Source organism: Carya illinoinensis, chromosome 7 (assembly GCF_018687715.1).
Source record: "Carya illinoinensis cultivar Pawnee chromosome 7, C.illinoinensisPawnee_v1, whole genome shotgun sequence".
Classification (NCBI taxonomy): Eukaryota; Viridiplantae; Streptophyta; class Magnoliopsida; order Fagales; family Juglandaceae; genus Carya; species Carya illinoinensis.
In genome coordinates, this window is record NC_056758.1 from 206,381 (window position 1) to 212,380 (window position 6,000).

A 6,000-nucleotide genomic window follows, 5' to 3' on the forward strand; every position below is an offset into this window, starting at 1 on the left:
AGACCAATCCCTGGGGATTCCTTTGTCGTTCCAAACCATCTTCTCCCTTGCTAGCATCAAGACAATCTTATAAGCCTTCTAGAACCATTTGTCAATGGTATGGCAAAGAACAGCACACTACCAATAAATGCCATAAACTCAACAAACTATTGAAGAAAGCTAAGGCTGAAGGTTTGATTGAAGCCTTTGCTGCCACTTCACTTGATGATTCTCAAGATACTGATTGGTACACGGACACGGTTGCAACTTCTCACATGACTAATGATGTTGCTACTCTTGATAAATATATCTCTTAAATTGGTAATCAACAAGTTGCTGTGGGTAATGATCAAGCTTTGTCTATTTCTTGCATTGGTTCTATCTCCTCTCTTGTTACTGCTCATCCTTTAAAAATGTCCGATGTTCTTCTTGTTCCTCACATTACTAAAAACCTCTTGTCCATTAGAAAGTTAACTTGTGAGAACAATTGCTCAGTGATGTTTTTTTCTTTTAGTTTTACCATACATGATCTAGCAACAAGAACGGTGGTGGGAGTCAATCACTTGAGAAAGGGCTTTATATTCTTGACCGTGGTCATGAAAGTTTTCTGTCCAATCTTTCTCTATATAATTCTCGTGCACCTTCTACCATTTGGCATGCACGATTAGGACACCCTTCTTTTCGCATTGTTTCCTCTTTGAATAAGCATGATGTTATAACATTTTCTGATAAAGGCAATTTTGATTCCAAATCGTGTTTTGGTTGTCAATTAGAAAAAAGTCACCGCTTGCTTTTTCCCAATTCAATCAACATTGTTCTTTTTTATTTGAACGGATTCACTGCAATTGATGGGGATCCTAGTTAATTCCCTTTTCATCCGGTTATAGATACTATTGTGTCTTAATAGATGATTTCTCTTGCTTTAATTGGTTCTTCCCTTTAAAGCTTAAGTCAGATTTTTTAACATCTTTATTCAATTTCACAAGTATGTCATTAATCAATTTGACTGTCAAATCAAAACTTTTCAATGTGATGGAGGAACAAAATTCACCAATCATCATTTTACTTCTTTTTTTCATGTGTGTTATTGTGCAACACATAACTTGTCCTTATACCCCTAATTAGAATGGTATTGTAGAGAGAAAACATCGCCACATCATAGAAACCAATCTCACTCTCATGATTCATTCGCATGTACCTCTTCATCTTTGGGTTGAGTCCTTCTCCACGGCATGCTATCTCATCAACGATATCCCATCACCTGTTCTTGATGGCAAGACTCCTCATGAAATTCTACATGGTAAAATTCCTTCTTATTCTTTGCTTCATACATTTGGTTGTCTTTGCTTTCCCTTTTTACATAATTATATGCCAAATAAATTATCACCTTGCTCTATTCCTTGTGTTTTTATTGGATATAGTCATCTTCATAACTAACTGGGTCTGTGTCTCACCATGTTCAGTTTTTTTAGGACTATTTTCCTTATGCTATCTCCATTATTCCTTCTTCGATTGGCACTAATTATGTCACTTTTACTGACCCAATTTTCTTTCTAGGGACAGTTCTTCCCCCATAGGTGTGACTCCAGCTCCTAGTTCAGCCTCCACTCCTTGTAATGACTCCTATCACATCCTCTTAGCCTTCTTTGCCTGAACCATCCTTGAAAGTTCCTCCACCTAACTTTTCTTTCTCTATCTAACCGTCTACCTTTACTTACCCCATGATTACCCATGCTTGGGATGGTATTGCTAAGCCTCACATTATTCATTCATTACGTGCTTTCACTACTCCTCTATGGTTTTAGGTTTATCTTACAGTAAAAGAGCCTCGCGGCTTTAAGCCAGCTGTTAAGCATCCAGAATGACTCTCGGAAATGGATGATCAAATTGCTGCTTCCAAGCATAATAACACATGGCCATTAGTTCGTTGTCTAGCTAATCAAAATGTTGTAGGTTGTAGATGAATTTTTAAGACCAAGCTTCATGCCGACGGATCCATTGAGTATCACAAAACTCATCTAGTGGCACAAGGATTTTCACAAAAGCATGGCATTATTTTTGAAGAAACTTGTAGTCCCGTTGTTCGACTTGCTTTTGTTCAAACTATTTTGACTCTTGCTACTATGAATAATTGGCCATTATGTCAACTTGACGTAAAAAAATGTCTTTCTCTCAGAGGAAGTTTATATGGAGCAACCCTCGGGCTACATTGATCCGCAGTTCCCAACTCATGTCTGTCACTTACAATGTGCTCTTTATGGCCTTAAGCATGCTCCTCGCACATGGTTTCTACATTTCAACCAATTTTTGCTTGGTATTGGGTTTATTGCTAGTCGTGTTGATTCATCTCTTTTTTTCCATCATAGTCCTCATCGTGTTATTTATTTTCTCCTCCATGTCGATGATATGGTTAGAATGGGAAGCAATTATTCTATGATGCGTTCTCTCATTGATCGACTGGCCAAATAATTTTTTTATGAAGGATCTTAGTGATTTACACTATTTTTTGGAGATTCAGGCAGTTAAAAGTAACAATGGTCTTTTTCTCAGCCAAGCTAAATATGTGCTTGACTTGTTGACTCGAGCAGATATGGTGGATTGCAAGCCTATCTGAACTCCTTTTTTAGTGGGATCTCATCTAACAGATTATGGTACTTCCTATTCAGATGCTACACAGTTTCATTCTCTAGCTGGTAGCCTGGCACATTGCAATATTTGACTCTTAGGAGAATGGATTTATCCTACAATGTTAACTCTATATGTCAATATATGCAAGCTCCCACCGTTGATCATTTTAGAGCCTTGAAGCATATTTTACACTATGTTAAAGGAACCTACCATTATGACATGCAACTCTGACGGGATTCTTTTTAGACTTTACTTGACCACTCTGATGCCGATTAGGCCGACTGTCTCGACATTGAATGCTTAATAACTAGATTTGTTGTTTATCTTGGCCATAACTTAATTTCATGGTGCTCTAAAAAGCAAATTATTATGGCCCTTCAACTTCTCCGAGAACTCCAAATCATCCTTCCCTCTCCTCCGAGACTTCTATGCAACTCTAAATCACCAAATCTTGCTCCAAACATATTGATATTGACTATAATTTTGTTCAGAAACTTGTTGCTCGAAGGGTTGTTAGTCTCAACTTTGTCCCCTCACACCTCCAGTTGGCTGATGTTTTCACGAAAGTAGTGGCCAAATTACAGTTTTTATTGGATCGTGGCAAGTTGTGCATTTTTCCTTTTTCCACCACACCAACTTTGAGGGGGGATATTAGAGGACAATCTGATTCCTCTAATTATGACCAAGATATTAGTGATTCTCCAAAATTGTAGCTGTTTGTTTTCTCTATATATTTGTTTCCATATTTGTAATTGTATCGATGCTCTATATCTTCTGTCTATAAATGAATATCTCCTCACAGGATATTGGCTTGAGGCATTTCCTTTACACAATTAAATTCATTTTTTGAAGCCCAGCTTCAAATTTATCTTCCCTTGTAATTTGTATACCTAACTACCTGTTTGTTCTGGCTGAAGATCAGTTGCTTAATTAATAGGATGTGGCACCAACCTTTGAGAGATCAGTACTTGAAGCTAGAATTAATGGATCAAGAGACTATATATGGTAATTAATTAAGTTACCATATAATATATGTGTGTGTGAACATTATTAACTGTGATTTCAATCAGTGAATCAACATACAATATATGGTACTTGCTTGCATGTAAACGCTAATTAATTGAGTATAACTAGCAGCCTCGTTACAAAATAAATATGTATTCTATTGATGCATGAAAAAAGGGGACTTGATTAATTAGATAAGACACAATTATATAAATATTAGCATATGATGCGCATGCATTTCCCGAATTTAGTGGGAACTACTGCTTGACACGTACAATGCATATATGGTATATATAATTAGACATGTGATCTAAATTAATTATAAGTCAAATATTTGTAGGCCCATGCATGCATGTAACCTGTGATTTCAACCAAACGTGTTCCCAAAGTAATTAAAAGTATCTTATAGCTACCTAACAATATTTCTTTCAGAATTAATGTTATGTCTTTTTGGTTTGACCACTTTCTTGTTTTGCAAACTTAGTAATTAGCCACTTCATCATCAGCTAGCTTAATATTTATTCTTAATTTTGACCCTTTTTTTTACATGTGTGCATCTAATTGTTTGTTGATACCAAATGTAATATCCAGGCCCAAGACCAAACCTAAGCCCACGGCAAGCCTAGCCCTTGAACCTCTAGACAACGTCATTTCGATAAGTGCCTTTTCCCCCTTCAATAGCTCTTCTTCTTCTTCTCCTCCTCCCCCAAAAATTCTCTCTCATTAATCTCTTACAATTTTCTCTCCCCCAAGTTTACTGCAGGTTAACTTCCACCGAGTCCATCCATGATTCCTCATCTCCATAACGGCACACCCTCTCAAGTTGTACCCATCTCTCTGCAGGCCATCCACGTTTGGTCACAACTGCCATACTCCACCAAGGTAAGTCTCTTATTCCCTCTCACCACTCTTATTCTCCTTCTCTCGGTATTTTTGTACCTCACCCTCACGAATTTGCTCATTCACTATTATGTGCCTTAGGTTTGTCCCTTTTGTTTCGTGTGTTGGTCTTTATTTAGTCAAACTTGTCTTTTATTTTATTTCTTTAGTTGCTTGTTTTGTGGACTGAGTCTTGCACGTTGGGCTCATCATGGTCAATTAAGTCTAGTGGGTTAGTTTTGAGTTAGTTAAGGGCCTATACCACTTCTATAACGTGGACAGTTAAGTTGTAGTCTATTTATTTTACTGCAGTTGAATGAATGAACATCACAAAAATTTTTTGTGATTGAGAGGGATAGGAGGCCTTGGCACTTCAAATTGCCAATAAATATTTACAATTTTCCTTAGTTATAGTTTTTGGATCCTAATAGTAGTATCCAAAGCCGCGTTCCTACGACATGGCTGAAGGAACTAGGCTAGCACAATTGATTGAGGCAATGGCATCTCTGAAGGGGGAGAATTTGCGCCCGCAAGAAGAACACGAGAGGCAGAAAAGGGTGTTAGATGCAATGCTGCAACAGTTAAATAACTTGGCTTCAAGTTATGAACAGATAGTGGGGATGTTTGGAAATCATAACTCTGGAGAGGGAACTTCCAATCAGCATAACCAGGTGAGTAACAATCCTTTATTTGAGAAAACTAGGGGTATTCAGGTAAGGTCTCTTAGACTAGAATTTTCAAAGTTTGATGGGATTGAACCTAATGAATAAGTTTTAAAAGCAAAACAATTTTTCTCATATTATAATACCCCAGATGATCAAAGAATTAAAATAGCTTTCTTTCACATGGAGGGTAAAGCCCTCTCATGGTATTCATGGCTCATGGATTCTAGCCCAGTTGATACTTGGGATGCATTTACCATAGCCTTGAGGGTGAGATTTGGGCCCTTAGCCTATGAGGATCTAGTGGGGCAATTTACTAAGTTAAGACAAACTCATACAGTAGAAGAGTACCAAATGCAGTTTGAAGAGTTGTCTAACAAAGTTAAAGGAATAACTGAGGAGTTTAGAATAAGTATATTCTTGAGTGGATTTAGAGATGATCTCAGAATTATAGTAACAATGTTCAAACATTCTACATTATCAGCAGCCTTCGGATTAGCTAGATTACAAGAAGAAGAAGTAGTAAGGCGTACCACAGGTCATTCAACCAAATACTAGACTTACTCTAATTCCACCTTGAATACCCAACTCAAACTTCTAGCACCTCCTCTTATACTCAGCCTACCTCCTCCTCCTCCTAATCAACCAAACCCAAGACCCCCAATACCCACCATGACTAGAAAACCAACTTTCCCATCAAATGAATTACCCTCACTCAAATGCAAGAGAGAAGAGAGAAGAAACTATGTTATTACTATGATGAAAAATATTATCCAGGACATAGGTGCAGTAGGCCCAAGATATTCCTCATTGAGGGTATGGGAATGGAGGAAGAAGAGAGTGAGGA